The sequence below is a fragment of the Prionailurus viverrinus genome, chromosome D2 (genome assembly GCF_022837055.1).
Source record: "Prionailurus viverrinus isolate Anna chromosome D2, UM_Priviv_1.0, whole genome shotgun sequence".
Classification (NCBI taxonomy): Eukaryota; Metazoa; Chordata; class Mammalia; order Carnivora; family Felidae; genus Prionailurus; species Prionailurus viverrinus.
In genome coordinates, this window is record NC_062571.1 from 58,856,782 (window position 1) to 58,876,685 (window position 19,904).

General features: G+C 39.6%; 1 protein-coding gene across 1 annotated transcript in view; it reads right to left on the reverse strand.

The window, feature by feature from the left end:
• The window catches only part of LOC125148406 (collagen alpha-2(I) chain-like), a 71,036-nt gene that overhangs the window by 20,556 nt on the left and 30,576 nt on the right, over positions 1 to 19,904 (reverse strand). The gene's annotated exons all lie outside the window — the stretch shown is intronic.

The following is a 19,904-nucleotide window of genomic DNA, read 5'->3' on the forward strand; positions in this document are numbered from 1 at the left end:
ACCATATATTAAGTGAGAGGATAGTGATCCCTGAAAGATGCGAAACAAATGAAGTAAGCACCACAGTTGCCTCAACTTACTGCCTTAAGGGAGTTTCCAGGTCCCAGTGCAAAGAGGAGGACCCAGGCAGAGCCAGGCAAACTCAGTGACTTGAGATTACAAAGCTAAGAGTCTGAGGAGATCAAGGCTGCTAGCAGAGTATAAGAAAGGAGAAAATGGCAGACAGAGAGGAAGTACTGGAGGTTTGCAGAGGGTTCCCACTTGAGGATTCAGCTGAGGACTGACCAGCACATACATGTAAGGAAAATATCTGAAGCCAGAGAAAGAACCATCCAAAAAGATTACAGGTAACTGATTGGCACTCACACAGGGGTGGGAATAGGATCTGTCTTCACCAGTTGGACTTGAAAACCTCAAGATTCATGTATGGCTGGGGGGGTGGGGGTGGCTGGGGGGGGGGGGTAGGCATAGAGTATCTAGAAGGGTATTGCCTCAGTAGTAAGGATTAATTAGTCCTAGACTGAACACTGCTCCAGTCCTGATTAACAAATCTTTAAAACAAGACCCAAAGGATCAAACTATTTCCAAGTGATTTAACCAAATCTTAGAACAAAGATCCAGAATATTTATAGGAATACAGAAATATTCAGCACTCAACAAAATAAAATTCAAATGCCTAGAATCCAATAAAAATTACTAGCCATGCAAAAAAAGTAAGAAAGTACAATCCACAGTGAGAAGATGAAACAATCAATTAAAACTGATACAAAACAGATATAGATGTTAGATTTAGCAGAGAAGGATATTAAAACAGTTATAACTGTGTTACCCATGTTTCAAAAATTAAATAAAGACATGAAAGATAGATTTATTAAAAAAAACAAGTATCATTTGTTTTATTTTTAATTATATGCTTATAAAGAACATGTTTTTAATTTTTTTCGATGTGTATTTATTTTTGAGAGACAGATACAGAGCGTGAGTGGGGGAAGGGCAGAGAGAGAGGGGAAACACACAATCCGAAGCAAGCTCCAGGCTCCCAGCTGTCAGTACAGAGCCTGACACGGAGCTCGAACCCACAAACTGTGAAATCATGACCTGAGCCAAAGTCAGCTGCTTAACTGACTGAGCCACCCAGCCGCCCCAGAACATGTTTTTAAAATAGACTACAGGGATGAACAATATTTTACTTTTTCCAAAAATATTTTGGCATTATGTTAATAGACTCCTTGTTTATTATCTTTTTGCTTTATAATCTATTTTGTGTTTTGCTGTGGATTTTTTATTGTGCTAAAAAATGCATAACATAAAATTTACCATGTTAACAATTTCTAAGTGTACAGTTCAGCAGTGTTAAATATATTCACATTGTTTTAGAACCAAGATCCAGAACTTTTTCATCTTGCAAAACTAAAACTCTATACTGATTAAACAACAATTCCCCATTTCTCCCTCCCTCCTGTTCCTGGCAACCACTATTCTACTTTATGTTTCTTTAAATCTGACTACTCAAGATACCTCATATAAGTGAAACCAAATAGTATTTGTCTCTTTGTGATTTATTTTACTTAGCATAAGGTCTACAAGTTTCATCCATGTTGTAGCATGTGTCAAAATTTCCTTCCTTTTTAAGGTTGAATAATATTCCACTTATGTATTTACTACATTTTGTTTATCCATTCATCCATTGATAGACACGTGGGTTTCTTCCACCTCTTGGCTATTATGAATAGTGCTGCCATGAACATGGGTGTGCAAACATCTCTTTGAGGTCCTGCTCTCAATTCTTTTGGATATATACCCAAAAGTGCAATTGCTATATCACATGCTAAATCTATTTTTAATTTTTTGAAGAACTTTCTTACTATTTTCCATAGTGGTTGCACCATTTTACATTCCCACCAAGAGCACATAAGTGTTTCAGTTTCTCCAGATCTTTACCAACACTTATTTCCTATTGTTGCATTTTTATAATATGTATCCCAATGGGTATGAGGTGATATTTCATTGTGGTTTTGATTCACAATGATTAATGGTGGTGGGCATTTTTCATATGCTTATTGGCTATTTGTATATCATCTCTGGAGAAATGTTCATTTAAATCCTTTGACCACTCTTTGATTGGGTTATTTAGTTATTTGTTGTTGAGTTGTAGGAGGAACATATATTTTGAAAAGAAAAAGATCCAAATCACATTTGTAGACATGTAAACAGCAATGTGTGAGATGAAAAAATACACTATATGAGCTTAATGGCATGTTAGACATGAGAAAAAGATTAGGGACCTTGAAGATACAACAATAGAACTATACAAAATACAACAGAAAGAAATATGGTAATTAAAAAAAATACAGAGGGGCACCTGGGTGGCTTAGTTGGTTAAGCGTCCAACTTTGGTTCAGGTCATGATTTTGCAGTTCGTGAGTTTGAGTCCTGGGTCAAGCTCTCTGCTGACAGCTCAGAGCCTGAAGCCTGCTTCAGATTCTGTGTCTCCCTCTCTCTCTGCCCCTCCCCTGCTCATACTCTCTCTCTCTCTCTCTCTCTCTTTCTCTCAAAAATAAACATTAAAAAAATTTTTTTTATATAAAAAAAAACAGGGTGCCTGGGTGGCTCAGTCAAGCATCTGCCTTCGGGTCATGATCTCACAGTTCATGAGTTGGAGCCCTGCATCAGGCTCTGTGGTGACAGCCCAGAGCCTGGAGCCTGTTTCAGATTCTGTCTCTCTCTCTCTCTCTCTCTGCCCCTCCCCACTTGCACTCTGTCTCTGCCTCTCTCAAAAACAAATAAACATTAAAAAACATTTTTTAAAAAAAGTAGCAGTGATCTCTGGAACAACTTCAAGGAGTCTAAAATACATGTCATTAGAATTGTCTAAGGAAAGGAGAGAGGGAGAGATGAAAATATGTTTAATAAATAATGGCAAAAAAAAAAATTCCAAACATTAGGAAAACTTATGGATCCAAGAAGCTCAGTGAACTCTTAGCACAAGACACATGAAAAACTATACCAAGGCACATCATAAACAAATTGCTCAAAAGCAACGATGAAGAGAATATATTATAAGTAGCCAGAAAAAGAGAAAAAGGACACTGCTGTGCAGAGGAACAAAGACGGGTCAACAGTAGATTTCTCTTTGGAGATAATGTAAACAAAGAGACAATGGAGCAACATCATTAAAGTATTAAAAAATACTGTCAACCAAGAATTTCATCTCTGGTGAAAATATCCTTCTAAAATAAAAGCTGAAAGAATCGCCAGCAGATCCATACTAAGAGAATTATTAAAGAAAGTCCTTCAGATAGAGGAAAAATGATAACAGATGGAAGTACAGGTCTATACAATGTAATAAAGAAAGCTGAAAATGGTTAACTCATGGCTAATTATATAAATTTCCTTTTTATTATTTAAGACTTTTTGAAAGCTAATTAATTGAATTTCTAAACAAAAATAATAATATAGTACAGGTTTATAACATACATAAAATTAAATATATGGCAACAATAGCACAAAGGTTAGGTGGGGAGAAATAAAAGTATACTATTGTAAGGATCTTATACCATTTGTGAAGTGGTATAATATCATTTTAAGGTACATTTTGATGTATTAGAGATGTATATTGTAAACCCTAAAGCAAATGCTAAACTAAAACATAATTATAGGTAATGAGTCAACAAAAACAAAATAGAGTCATTTAAAAATTTACTTAATCCCAAAGAAGGTGGAAAAAAAGGAAAGAGGTACAAAGAGCAGATGAAACAAATAGAAAACACATAGCAAGATGGTAGACTTAAACTTAACCATGTAAATAACAACAGTCTAAATAGCTCAATTAAGAATCAGAGATTGTTAGACTGGATATTTTTAAAGCAAGACCCAATTATATGTTCTATAAAAAATGCAGTTCAAAACTAAAGCTACAAATAGATTAAAAATAAAAAGATAGGAAAAGATACACCTTAAAAAAAAAGATACTAACACTTAGCAAAAGAAATCTTGACTGGTTATGTTAATTTAAGATAGGATAGATTTCAGAGCAAAGAACATTACTGGGTAAAAGTGTCAAGTCATCAAAAGAATATAGCAATCCTAAATATTGATATACCTAATAACAGAGCTTCAAAACATATGAAGCAAAAACTGATAGAACTGTAAGAAGAAATGGACAAACCTAAATTATAATTTGACATTTAAGTACTCCTTTCTCACCATTGATTTTATCAATTCTATCAAAAGTAGAAAGAAAATCAGGATAGAGAAGAGTTAAACAGTGTTATCAATCAACTTGACTTAATAGACATTTGTAGAACATTCCACCCAACAGCAGCAGAATCCACATTCTTGTCATGTGTAAATAGAGCATTCACCAAAATAAATCATACACTTAGTTACAAACCAGTCTAAATAAATTCAAAAGAACTCAAATTATACAAAGTATATTCTCTGACCACAATGAATTATGATATAAATAAAAACCAAAAGATCTCTGGAAAATCCCCAAGTATTCAGAAATTAAATGACAACTTGTAAATAACCCATGAATCAAAGGAGAAATCAAAACGGGTATTAAAAAATATTTTTAACTGGAAGAAAATGAAAACTTAGTTTGAAAAAATTGCTTCTAAAATTCATTTGGAAATACAAAGAAATGAAGAAGAACAAAAGAAGTGGGAGGACTGACATTATTTTATTGTAAAGCTACAGTAATTAAGACAATGAGAGTAAAACAATTAGATCAATGAAATGGAATACAGTCCAGACATAGACCCACACATTTACAGACAACTGATTTTCAACAAAGGGAAGGCAATTCAGTAGATTGTCTTTTCAACATAGGATCATGAAAAAATAAAATATCTACATATAAAAAATGAATTATAGATTTAAATGTGAGGCCTAAAACCATAACATTTCTAGAAGAAAACCTAGGAGAAAATCTTTGTGACCCTGGGTTAGGTAAAGATGTCTTAGACACAACCCCAAAAACACATTCCATTAAAAAATACATTGATAATACATTGGACATCATCAAAATTGAAACTTCTACTCTTTGAAAGACATTGCTGAGAGAATGAAAAGACAATCCATGGATGATTGGAAGGAAATACTTATAAACTACATATATGATAAAGGACTTATATCCAGAATAAATAACTCTCAAAACTTAATAAGAAAAGTACTCGTTGATAAGCAATAAACCCACCCAATAAGGAAAGAGCAAAAGATTTGAACACACACTTCACCAAAGAGTACATATGGATGGCAATAAGTATATGGAAATATGGTGAACTTTATTAATCATTAAGGAAATGCAAATTAAAATCACAACAAAATACCACCATGCACCTATCAGAATGGCTAAAGTTAAAATACAGACCATACCAAGGGCTGGTGAAGATGTGGAGGAACTAGAACTCTCATCCACTGTTGGTAGAAGTGTAAAATGGTCCAACAACTACTGAAAATAGTTTGGCAGTTTCTTAAAAATTGCACATATAATTCACATGATCTAGCAATTCCACTCCAAAGTATTTACCCAAAAGAAGAGAAAAAATATGTATCTGTACAAAGATTTATACATGAATAGTCACAACAACCTTATTTGTAAGCAGCCAAAAAGTTGTCTCTGAGCCAGCAGCATGAACATCACCAGGAACTTGTTAGAAATGAAAATTCTCCTACCCTACCCTAGACCTACCGAATGAAGTGGTTTATGGGTTTACCAGTTTCCCTTTGGACTGTGAGTTGTCCCTACAATCTGAGATTAGAAAGCAGTTGGGTAATTCTGATGCAGACTAAAGTGTGAGAACCACAAGTCCAACCACAACCCCTTTCCCAGATGATGCTGGTATACCACACTTTGAGAACAACTACTTCCAAACAATGGTTCTCAAACTTGAATGAGCGTATGCTCACTGGGGGAACTTGCGTTAACTACAGATTCTCATTCAGTAGGTCTGGGAGTGTTGGGGCTTGAGATTGTGCATTTCTAATAAGCTTCCGGGTGGTACTGATTCTGGGAATTATGGTGAAGACCATTCTTGGAAACATCCTTATGTTTTTTATTCATTTTTGAAAGAGAGAGCATGAGTGGGGGAGGGGCAGAGAGATGGGGATAGAAGATCCAAAGCAGGCTCTACCCTGACAGCAGTGAGCTCGAACTGACAAACTGTGAGATCATGCTGAGCCAAAGTCAGATGCTCAACCAACTGAGCCACTCAGGTGCCCCAGAAACATCCTAACTTCTTAAAAGCAGAGCAAATTAGCTACCTCAGTTCTCCCAGAGAAAATCCATCGAGTGATAAGATGGAATCTTCTCCTCTAATACTTAAACAGTTTTGCAAGGAAACTAAAGCCCTTCCCTCTCCACCAGAAAGAGACTCTTTTCTGGAATGTTCCCTTATTCTCTTGTAGCCTAGATTCCTACACTCCTTTAGAGCCTAGCCCAGAGGTTTCCAACATTAGATTCTTCTATGGAGCTTTAAAAAAATACTGATGCTTGGGCCCCACTTGAAAGACTCTGTTAATTAGTCTGATGTGGGGTATAGGTATCAGTATTTTTAAAGCTCTCTGGTGATCTTTCTGTGAACCAGAGCTTAGAATCTCAGACTAGCCTCGTGTGTACTCCCAGATGGCCCCTGCCCCCTCTAATATATTCAACAAATATTGATAAGCCATCTTCTATTTCCCATACTCTTTGATAATGTGCTGGGGATACAGAGATGAGTAAGCCAGGTCCCTGTTCTCATGAAGCTCATATTCTAGCAGAAGAGTCAGAGAAGCCTATATACATTTTCATTACATAGGAGAACTGCTACAACAGAGATATTCCTTTAAGTAAATAGGTATTTATTGAGAATTTAGAAGTTTTAGGCACCAGGAATGTTACAATAAGCAAGACAGACACAATCCCAACTTCATGATATTCATGTTCAATGAAAACCCCAAATCACAAGGGACACAGAAAAGGGGTCCCTAATCCAAATTGAGAATGATCAGAAAAGGTCCCCCAAAGGTCCTGAAGCTTCCACTGCATTTTAAAACCTTATATCATTCAGGCCCAAGAAGAAGGGAGAGTACTCAAGGCAGAAAAAGCCACAGGGCAAAGGCATGGAGGTATGAAGGAGCATGGCACATTCAGAGAACTGGCAATCCCAGGCCAAGGGGCTTCCCATAGCCCAACCCATGGCATTTGTCCAACGGCTTCTCCCTGGCCTCCACCTCCATGCTTAAGGCAGCCTTTCCCCCTTACACTTAATAACACTCTTCATTGTTCAGTAAGACATGCACAATTTTCTTCCAGTCCGTTCTGTCAACTCAGAACTCCACAATTCTGCCACTCCTTACCAGAGAGTTGGAAGAGCTCTTCAGGTGAAGAACCCTCCTCCTCTCTTCTTCAAGACCCAAGACCACTGTCCGGACACACCCGATTTCACTTTTCTGCTACCACCAGGTGGAGCCCTTACATTCCATTCTTCTGCTATTGTCAGACACACCCATTTTAGATTCCCAACTAATTTCCTCTTCACTGAATTTCCTCCCCACAACCCCAGGACTGGAAGTGTAATCATCTTTAATCTGAGGAAGAGGATTACAGGAAGCGTGCTCAATACACAAACCAAGTTGAGCTGTTCGGTTTGCGCCTTTCCCTTAATTCAGGCGACTCAGGGGTTCATTCTTAGCTCTCCCCTTACTTCACCAGCTTCCGTTAAAGTCCATTGTGCTCCTACCTAAAAGACTTCCCCCTACGTGAGCTGGGTGTTCCCCATCCCCTGGTGAAGATTTCTTTCCACCCAGACAGTGCGTGCACAAAGAATTGTCCTCTGGGTAATTTGACATCCGGATATGAAAGAGGGTACGTTTTTTAGGAAAAAAGTCAAGATCCAACTTGCCAGCCCCCATTCCTACTCTCTGACTAAGGCTGATGCTGAGATGCAACCTGCTCACTCCTTCATGGAATAACCATGATAACCTGTTTAACCATCACAACAATTGTGGCAATTATACCCCCAACCATCTCCCCTCACCACCCAGGTCCTCTCCATTCTTCCAGTCATGCTTAACACCTAGGCTGGAAAGTAAGACCCCAATAAAAAGGTAGGGAGGACTTGTTATCAACATTCCTGAGATCAGGAGCCATGCCTAAGCCATGTTGGTGTCCCACATAGCACTTAGTACAGTGCCTTAACTAATCCAGGCAGATTATAACAGACACAGATATAGCAAAAAATGTCTGATAAATTCCAGTCTATTTGGAGAATGGAAGCTATACCAGGACAAGGCCAATCACAGGATTTACCCAAAAGTCCACAGAGATATTCACTACTTCTCTATTTATTTCTGCTTACTATATATGGGTTTAGAAGATGGTTCAATTGCTCTGTGAGACAACATTTATTGAGCATATACTGCCTACTGGTGCTGTGATACTATGACTGGATGAAAATTCTCATACATAGGACTTATCCTTCCAATGACATAAATAACATTTCTAATGAGCTCTTCCTTAGCATGATTGTCCACTTGGAAATCACCACAACTGCCCTCCAGTTAAAGATGAACGATAGCTATCCTTTTTTTTTTTTTTTTCTACTTCTGTTGTGATGTAGAGTCTGATTCCTATTTCCTCGAATCTGGCTGGCCTGAGTGACTTGCTTGACCAATAGAATGATATGGAAGTGATATTCTGGGACTTTCAAGATTAAATCTTAAGAACCCTTGCAACTCCCACGGGCACTTGGGTGGTTCAGTCAGTTAAGCATCTGACTCTTGATTTCAGCTCAGGCATGATCCCAGGGTGGTGAGGTTGAGCCCCGCATCAGACTCCACACAGAGCATCAAGCCTTCCTGATATTCTCTCTCCCTCTGCCCCACTCCCCTACTCAAGATCTCTCTCTCTCTCTCAAATAAAAAAAAATTTTTTTTAAATAAGCCTTACAACTTCCACCCAGACCTCTTGGAACAATTGCTCTGGAACTAGCCAGACATCATATAAAAATCTGATTACCCTGAGACTGCCTTGTGCTAAAAAGTTGGAGCTACCCACTGGAGTGACCATGTGTAGAAAGAGATGCCTTACAAACCCAGCTTCACATAAGTGAAGAAACCTTCAGATGGCTCTAGCCTCAGCTGCCATTTGATGGCAACTAAAAGAATCCATATGAGAACTACCAACAGAACTCATTGATAATAATAAATTATTTGTTCTTAGATGCTACATCAAAAACAACTATGGTTAAGTGAGATATTATCATTGGGGGAAGCTGGGTGAAGGGTACACAGGAATTCTTTGCACAATTTTGCAATTTGGGGTCCTAAAGTATTATTTTTTAAATCGTTAAAAACTAAAACACTAGTCCACATGATCTGGAAAAGGTCAATTTCAAAAGAACTAAAGACAGCCGAAGGTTTTCTCTGAGCCATGTCCCAGATGCTGATAATACTAGCACTGGCTATAGCCAACAGGTGTGTGTAACTACATCCCTAAGTACATTTGCTGGCTTTAAAAGCTCAGGAGAAGGCTCTGACCACCACCCCCACCCTCCTAATGCCTCCCAGTGACTCAGCCTCAATCCTAGTGCCTCACTCATCACATTTGGCTCTCCTACCAGGGTAACACCCAGTTCTTCCTTTTGTCTAGTGAGGAAAGAGACTGCTTTAGCTCTTCATTTTTCAAAGACTGACATAACGATATGAACAGGCATGAAATGTCACTCAGCCAAAGGAGAGAGATTTTCTCTGCTAGTGTTTTTTAAAGACCTCTTTTCTTTGGTTCAAAAAAAAAAATCTTATACAAACAAGTGAAATCATGTCCTCATTCTGCCATGCTTTAGAGATATCCCCCCATCTCTAGCTCTTCAGGGAGACCACGCCCCTCACAGATGGCATCTCTGAAGAAGAAACCCCAGCCCCACTCCCCAGAGACAGATCCCATCACAGATGAAATATGGAAAGAGAACTTCCACTTCTGGTGCTTTGTAGACTCATGGCTCATGAAAAGTGGAAGCAGTCATTTTGGGTTGGGAGCAATTGGACTATAGGAAGAAAGATTTATATATGACAAGATCAATAGAATAATCTACAAATAGTTACTAGAGTGTCTAACTTTTCTCAACTCTGAGCCAGGTACCTTTGGGGTATAGAAGTGTGAGAGAGAGGCAAAAGATTGTAGTGGAAAAGCTTTGGACTTCCAGAATCTGAGCTGACATTCCAGTTTTGCCACTTGCAGTATGGTCTTGGGATGGTTTTTCATTCTCTCTGAAGGGTCAAGAAAGTTCTCCTTACCAACCTCAGGGGCTGGTGAAAATCACAAGTTAGTGCAGTGCTTTGTCAACCACTGGGCCAGTGAGGGCTATTATTATCCCATGCCATTGTGTACTAGGAGGTCAGAGAAGGAAGAGGGAACTGGGCAGGAGCTGTCAGGGAGGACTTTGATGGAGGACGTTGGTCTAAAGTGGACCTTGGAGGAAGGAAAGGATTGGGAAGCAGAAAAGGCATTCCTCCCTAGGGGAACTGAGGGAGGGATTTGTATCCTGTGGGGGAGGGATGAAAGTAAGGAAACTTGACTTAACCTGTGAGAGGGGTTTTAATTGAGGAACCATATGGAAAATAAGTTAAAGGAGATAAGGGAGCCTCTGATTATGAAGAATCTAGAAAAACAAAGAGGTAAGAAACGGCAAAGAAATGAGGTGAAGGATGCTCACCAGCTTCTTACCTGCATGTACCACAGAATATATCCAATACTTCAGTATTAAGAAATATTTACTGCTCTGATCTATACTGCAAAACCTCCATAGTGAACTATGTCGGACAGTGATAATTATGGCAATAATGATAATATAATTAACCAGTGACATTGATGGATGCTATATGTAGGGAAGAGATACTTCAAAATTTATTTTTTAAGCTCTCAAAATCAAAATGACGTTGATCTAGTTGGACGTCTTCTAAAAGATGCAACAATACAGCTTCCTAATTAGAAAGTTCTAGGAAAGGAAAACCTGTACTTCTCTTTTCTTTCATACACTGACCTACTCCAGTATTAAATTGGCACACTGAGAAGAAAAGGCAGCACATGTCACTACACATCCTTCACCAAGATTCTATGGGGTTAGAATCCCACAATTCCAGTCTGTCATATTCCCTGACCGTGGGCATCTTGCAACTATTTGTAGATGGAGGTATCCTAAGGTAGTAAATAAATATCATGAATCATGAAGAGATCTCTCCCCCCACATCTCTCTCTCATTCTCTCTCTCTCTCTCTCTCTCTCTCTCTCTCTCACTTGGTACAGTTGTTCCTAATGTTTCTTTGGCATCTTACTGCTTAGTACTTTTGGGGATCCCCTTTTATCCTAAGCTTTAACCTAAGCTTTTTCCTCATATAGAGGAAATAATTAGATAGAGGAGCCTGATTGAATGCTAGAGAAATACAGGGCATGCCGCTTGAAAGAGTAAATTCAGCCATATTATTTACTAGTGGATACCTTGGGACTTGAAGTCTAAGACCGTCTTGCTGTGTTTTGTTTTTTTTATTCCTGTTACCTAGCAAATAAGTGTTTGTTGAATGAATAAATGAGGACATTTAATAAAATATAATGGTAATAGTAACAATGTTTAATGAAAATAAAAAGAGTGATGAACTTTTGGAATCAATGCAAAAAGCAAATGAAAATGATCGGTGAGGAAATCTTGTGCACCCAGTGTAAGTATAATCACATCATCACCAGGAGCAAGCGTACATTAACTTCCCACCATGCAAAAATAACTATGCTATCTTCTTAGTCTAGAGAGCAAAGAATAGCCATAATTCCTGTCCTGAGGGAGCTTACAAATTAATGGAGAAAACAATACACGAGCTTACTCAATAGAAATATTTGAAAACAGTTATCTACAGACTGGCGTGAGAAAGATGGCATGTCAGAAATTATGCTGGCAGGTTGGAGACTAGGTGGGGCTACTCAGGAAAATGAAATTCCTTATCATCAACTACTAATCATTGAGACTGATTCTCCCTGATCTTGGGGAGAAGAAATTAAGACTGAAAATTAGTTTGCAATTGAGAAGAAATGAAGTTGAAGATGAAGTGAAAATGAAGATCAATAATGAGGGTGGAGGCTAAGAAGGAAGTAGAAGCTGAGACTGAGGAATGACTAGGGCGTAGTCACCTCTACCTTCTGGGATATTTTTATAAAAGGGATGGTGAATGGATTTCCTTCTAGTACTTGAGTGCATTGAGCATATCACTCATCCTGTGATAAAAAAACTTTGTCCCCTCCCCCCGACCTAATCTACAACCTCCCATATTCTATGACCTTGAATGTGGTAATATACATAAAACATCTCTCCCAATGCCTGGCACATAGTAGGTACTCAGCAAATTGTGGCTGCCTTCCTCATATATTTGTCTAATGAATGCTTTTATGATAGCTCTACAGGTTTTCTTTTCTTCGTCTTTGTTAATTGTCCATGACTGTTGGTCCTTGTTCCAACTCTGCTGATGATTCACCATATGACCTTAGGCAAATCTCATGTTCTCTCTGAGCAATAAAATGGGGATAATGTCTGCCCAATATATCCCCAGGCTGGTTAGGAGGATAGTGCATGTGAAAGTACCATGAAATGCATCAAGTGCCCAGCAAATCTAAGGTATTAGGACTAAGCCCTATTTGTATCACTCCCTAAAATAGTATGTCCATCACCCAGAGGTTGAGGTAAGGCTGGAGAAGACTGAGTTACTTAGGTGAACTAATTATTGCACACACACTCTGGGATGATTTCATCAGCTCTGTGGTGCTTCCATGAGGGAGATTTGCACACCAAGGATGTTTAACAGATCCCTTTAAATAAAATTTAAGTAAAATTAACCTGCAGTTACAATTTGAAGTTAAAAAAGCAGAGGGAATCAAATGGTTCACAAGTATTTATCAAGTAATCACAGACACCATTGTAAATACTCATATTATTGTAAAAATGAACATAATCTCTCACTTCCAGGAGTTTGGAGGTGATCCCAAGTTGGTATAAAAGACAAGGCCAACAGTTATTAGCGCACATGCACACAGACACCCATAGTCAGAGACAGAAAGGGTCATGCTTATTTTCAGTTTGAAAACTGATTCAAGACCTCAGGAAAATATTCTGTCAAATACCTCAAGGGGCTGGGGGAATAGACTGCGATAGACATAGAATTCAGTTTCTGTTCTTTACTCCCAAGCATGCTGAGAAAAAATTAATGGAGTTGGTTTTTCCATGGGATAGTTACAGTCTGTTCATTTTGTTTTGTTTAACACCTTTATGCCACAAATTCATAGGGAATGGATACCAGCAACTCAGGTCCTTTCTGTTGGTTCTCATAAAAGTGAGCATCTCTCAGTGGGGCAGATTGGTACTTCACTGAACCCAGGTACCTTCCTCTTTGGCTTCCTTCTCTTTCTGAGCATTTTCCTTCACACGCTTCAGGAAGCTATCTCAGCACATGGAGTGCTTAATATGCTCAGCACATACATTAATTGTCTTGGCAAGAATCATGCCCTTAATTTGTTTGTTTATGATGATGCCAACAGCAAGCTGGGTAACACTGTAGGCTCTTCCAGTTTTGTCATGGTAACATTTGTGGGACGAGTGCCCATTCCCTGGATGTTGACAGTATCACCTTTCTTGTAGATTCCCACGTATGTGACCCAAGAAACAACTCCATGCTTCCTTAAAAGCCTTAAGAACATATCATTGGTTCCTATCCTCTTTCCCTTTGTGTTGGTCATTGTGGCAAATTACTGGAAGATGGTGGTTCTGGCCAAAAAAAAAAAAAAAAAAAAAAAAAAAAAGCAGATAAGGTTTCTACTTAGCTCATATGGTGAAAAAAATCACATATGATTAAAAAACTATGCTTGAAAAGTCCTTAAATCAGCCATCAGGTAGAACAGCTGTGCCCGTACTTACACGCTTCTCTAAAGACATAGTTGGCCTCACCGGTTGAGGTATCTTTAAACCCCAGGATCACACTCACTGCACCACAGTGCTCACCTTATGACAGGCACCTGGCAAATGAGACCACAGGCTCCAAGAGCAGACTCACCGCCCTGGCCTCACTTCCTCCAGGGCAGAATCATCCACACCAGCTAGCTGTTGCATTTTTAGTCCCAGCCCTCTGCTCTGGCAGATCCTATCTGCCTCTTTGCAGACAGGCAAGCCTGTTTCCAAAAAATCCCTTTGTAAAAAATTGACATTATGGACATAGAGTCTACAAACAATAAAATACATCCATCTTAAGTACACAGTTTGATGAACTTGACAAATGTATACACTTATGTGACCACTGCCATATTAAAAGGATAGAACATTGCCATCACCCCAGAAAGCTCTGTAGTGCCCTTTGTAGTGAATCCCCACCGCTGACACTAGGCAACTATTGATACACTTCTCCTTTGTACAATTTTCTAGAATTTCATATAAATGGAATCATACAATATGTACTCTTCTTGAAAATGACCCATTTAAACAAGAGTTTAAGTCTTTCATAGAAATATAATAATTGGGGCATTCCTGGGTGGCTCAGTTGGTTGAGCATCCAACTTTGGCTCAGGTCATGATCTCACACATCAAGTGAGCTTGAGCCCTGCATCAGGTGAGCTCAGGCCCTGCTCTAGGCTCCACACTCTCTCTCCCTCTCTCTCATCCTCTTTCTCTCTCTCTGCACTTTGGGGGATTCTCTCTCTCTCTCTCTCTCTCTCTCTCTCTCTCTCTCCCCCCTGCTCACTCGCACTCTCTCATTCTCAAAAATAAACACATTAGATTAAAATTAAAAAATAAAGAAATACAATAATTGCTATAGGTGGTGAAGCCTTTGAATGTAACTTAAAGGGAAAAGGAACAAAGTCTGGAAATAAATGAGGGAATCTGCTCTATAAATATGGGCTGAATCCCTTTAAGATATGGAATCAACTAATAATTAAATTCAGGGGACCTCAATAAGACCAACTTCAGAAGAAGGATGGTTTGGGATGGACTTTGGGGAAGATGAAGACAGATGAAAAACATTTGGAAAGATGTGGAGGAAGAAAGGAGGTAAAGTAGAAAATGCCTGGAAATCAGTGTCAGACCTTATTTTCAGTCCTGATTTTGTCACTAAGAAGCCACACGACTTTAGGCAGTCCAAGTGCCCACTCCATTATCCTGATGTCCTTGTCTGTATAATAAAGGCATCAGACTACAGACATGATTTCTGAGTAGCTACATTATTCGATGTAAGTTTCATGAAGGCAGGGACTCTGTCTTTTACTGCGGTGACCCCAGCACCTAGCAAAATACTAGAACTTGATAAATATTTTTTGAATGAATGAATAATCTCAGGTCTTTTCTAGTCTGACATCCTACCACTTTGGGCAGAATCGCCTGATACAGTGTTTGTTCCTCAGCCCCTGCCAGCCCCTGATAGCAACTGGGTCCCAGTCTTGGCCCAAACTACCTCTTTGCCACACAACCCATGTACATGCAAAACCTAACCCTGCCCATCCATTAAAAGCCATTGCGACAAACACTTCCCATTTACTCAAAGGGGAAAATGGCCTCCAGCCTCTCAAGAGAGCCAATGGTAGAGGACAAAATGAGGAAAGATCTGACCCTACAATTTCTAGCAGTAAAATTCTTGACTTATGGGTCTTCTAATGGAGTACACTTAGTGGACAAATGAGGCTGAAAGGTCAGGTGTGAGACCTTCCAGAGTTAAGATGATTGTAAGCATAGTTTTCTTTGGCTTAACAGCTTTCATTCTAAGAGTTCAGTGGCCTCTGTCACAGGGCAAACTGCCTTATCCCAAAGGTTGTAAACTCAAGTGCCTTCAGCGACTGGATGATTACTCGCTGAAGGGGGCTGGGACTGTGCCAATACAGAATATGAGAAGTAAGAGTGGTGACCTGGACAGGGCATGCTCAAACTTAAAAAAAAAAAATTCCAATTCAATTTTTTATATGTTGTTTGGCAAAAATAGTTCTTCCAGTGGGCACCTGGGTGGTTCAGTCAGTTAAGCACTGGATTCTTGACACTGTTCAGATCATGATCTCACAGTTTGTGAGTTCGAGCCCCATGTCGAGCTCCATGCTGATAGTGAGGAGCCTGCTTGGGATTCTCTCTCTCCTCTCTCTCTGCCCCTCCCCGGCTCACTCTCTCTCTCTCTCTCAAAATAAATAAACTTTAAAAAGTATTTATTTATTTTGAGAGAGACAAAGACAGTGCCAGCACGGAGGGACAGAGAGAGAGGGAGAGAGAGAATCCCAAACAGGATCTGTGCTGCCAGCACAGAACCAGATGTGGGGCTCGAACCCACGAAACTGTGAGATCATGACCTGAGCCGAAACCAAGAGTCAGATGCTCAACAAACTGAGCTACCCAGGTCCCCCTCAAAATAAATAAATAAACATTTAAAAAAAGACTTTAAAAAATATACTGCTTCCACAATTACGCCTCTGGGTTGCCAATTTGCAGTCCAGGTGTTACCTCATGATTATACTCATAATAGAGTTGAATGAACACTTCTTGAAGTACTAAACTGTAGTGATAGACCTGGATTTTATTGGGCTGAAAAATATGATGGACTGAGTCCCTTTTATCATCTCTTCTCTCCACCTTGCTTCCCAGTAAAGTACCTGTTCCAATGTTGGCTCTTTATTCATTTCCACACTTTCAGCCTGGCTGTCTTGAAGCAAACCTGGCTTCAGTGGGTTCAAACCCCTCCAACTCTCATCTGCCATGCTCTCTCACATCCTCCCTCCCTCCTCAGCAGGGCAGAAGCTGGGCCATTTTATTTTCCATTCCTTCATCCCTTCCATGATTCTTGACCCCAGCATCCCATCTCTCTCTTCTGTGACGTTCCAAGTTCATGCTTCTCTTTCTACTAGAAAAACTACCCAGTAGACCTATTCACATAGATATTAATGACTCAGTATCTTACTCCTCTAAGAATGTTTAATTTCAAAGGGGGCATTGGGGCAATATCAAAAGGCAAAGGAATATGCCCAGGCAATAAAGAAAAAAAAACCTAATATTTGGCCAGTTGACCTTCCAGGTGACCCTGAGATCACATTACCACTTTCACCTCAACAGTGGAGTAAAGACCATGAAGAGTCAAGTAAACCTTCTGTGAGGAAGTATGAAGAACAAAGCTGAACTGGAAGAAGGTTTAGTAGCTCTTTGCTTAGGTTCACATTCCTGTTTTGCTTCTAATACTAGGAGATCTTGGGCAAATTACTTAACCTATCTATGCCTCAGTTTCCCCATCTCTAAGATGGCGATAATAACAGCACCTACCTCATAGGTTGCTGTGAGAGTTAAAAGAGTTAATACATCCAAAGTCCAAGAAAGCTTGTACATACTAAGAATCCAATGACCATTAGCTATTATTGTCTGCAAATTGGGAGCAGTACATACTTTATAGATTTGGAGAATTAGAAGGGTACCTGCATTAAGACAGGTAACATCATCATACTTAGCACACAGTAAAAGCTCCATAAATTCCTATGGTTGTTATAAGTTGTGATAGGCTGAATTATGGCCATCAAAAATATCCAGGGCCTAATCTCTGAAACCTGTGAATGTTACTTTATATGACAAAAGAGACTTTGTAGGATCTTGAAATGGGGAGATTATTCTGGATTATCCATATGGGCCTTCAATGTAATCACAAGTGTCCTGTAAGAACCCAATTCAAAAATGAGGAAAGGACTTGAATAGACATTTTCCCAAAGAAGATATTTAAATGGCCCATAAGCACCTTGCTCAATAGCATTGATCATTTATGGAAATGCAAATCAAAACTGCGGCAGTGAGATGCCACCTCACTCACACCCATCAAAACAATAGAAAGAAACAAGTGTTGGCAAGGATGTGGGGAAAAGGAATCTCTTGTACACTGTTGGTGAGAATGTAAAATGGTATAGCTGCTATGGAAAACAGTCTGATTGTTCCTCAAAAAAAAATAAGAACAGAGGGGTGCCTGGGTGGCTCAGTTAGTTAAGTGATCGATCCTTGCTTTCGGCTCAGGTCGTGATCTCGGAATCGTGGGATCTGCGCTCGCCATGGAGCCTGCTTATGATTCTCTCCCTCTCCCTCTGTCTGTCCCCTGCTTGCGTGTGTACTCTCTCTCATTCAAAAATAAAATAATTAATTAATTAATTAATTAATTTAATTAAGTAAAATAGCATCACCATATGATCCAAGCCCACTTCTAGATATATACTCAAAAGAACTGAAAGCAGAGTGTCAAAGAGATACCTGCACACCCATGTTCACAGCAGCGTCATTTACAGTAACTAAAACGTGGAAGCAACCCAAGTGTCCATTGACAGATGAATGGATAAGCCAAATGTGGTTTACACATACAATGGAATATTATTCAGCCTTTAAAGGAAGGAAATTTTGACACATACTATAACACGGATGAACCTTGAGGACATTACGCTGAGTGAAATAAGCCAGTCACAGAACGATAAATACCGTACGATTCTCCTTCCATAAGATACTTGGAGTAATTGAATTCATACAGACAGAAAGTAGAATGGTGGTTGCCAGGGGCTGGGAGAAGCAGGAAATGGAGAGTTCGTGTTTAATGAGTATGGAGTTTTATGAGATGAAAAGAGATATAGAGATGGATGGTGGTGATGGTTTCACAGCATCATAAATGTATTTAATACCACTGAACTCTACACTTAAAAATGATTAAGATGGCAAAATATATTATGTGTATTTTACCACAATAAAAAAATGAGGGAAAAAAAAAAAGGAGGCAGAGGGAGATTTGACCACGGAGCAAAGGCAAAGGCAAGCAGATGGAGAGAGAGAGAAGATGCCATACCTGCTGGCTTTGAGGATGGAGAAAGGGGCTGCAAGCCAAGAAATGCCTCCCACCCACCACCAGAGCTGCAAGAGACAAGGACTGGGTTATCCTCTGGGGCCTCCAGAAGGCACCAGCCCTCCTGGAATTTTGGTTTTAGCTCCATAAGACTCAGTTCAGACTTCTGGTTTCCAGAAATCTAAAAGAATACATTTCTATTGTTTAAAGCCACTAACTTTGTAGTTTGTTAAGTAGCTATAGGAAATTAATACAGAATGCTTATTTTATCCTGAGTCTTTTTTATAGCCTAGCATGATCTTCAGGGAAGTCAGAGGGATACAAATCCATGGAGATAAACAGAAATATTAGCACTCTTTGAGGGAAACTCATTCTCATACCTCTCTTGACCATTGGGGGTATCCCATTAAACTTTCTTTTGCCCTGGGTTTGGAAGGAGGGAAAGGAGCTGATAATCTATTTGTAGCAGTATGAGAGTCAACAACCAAAATTATCATTTTTGTAGTTAAGAAAAAAAACAATAGAGTTTGTTACTTCTTTTTTAAATGCATCAGCAGGGCCAGTAGAGAAGGTCTGGAAAATGACAGCTAAGATTAGCTTCCAACCTCCCCACTGAGACCTTGAGTGGCTGTCAGCTCTGCAGGGAACAGCAGCAAACCCTCACGCAAATGGCCTATAAAAAAGGCCTTGTCAGAGGCACCTTGACCTGCCAGGGTTTCTGTGGTACTCGGATTCCCAGTGGCCCTCCCAGGGTTACGCTCCCTCGCATGATGTATTTCCCCTGCCTTTTTTAGAGCTGCATTATGCTTGCTCCAGGAAACAGCCTCTTCCTTCTCATAAACACAGCCTTGGGTTCCTGACCAAGCACCCTGCCACTCCACAGCTCCTTGTCCATCCATCACACTTTGCTGTCACCCTGGCCGCGATTGTGGAGAACTGGTCTAATTCCAGAGGTGAGCCCAGGGTGGGGAGAAGGAAGGGGAAAGCCCTGGGAGCAGCTAAGGGTCACACACACCCCAGTTCCAGCCTGTTGATGACTTCCCTGGAAGCTGACTAGCCGGCAC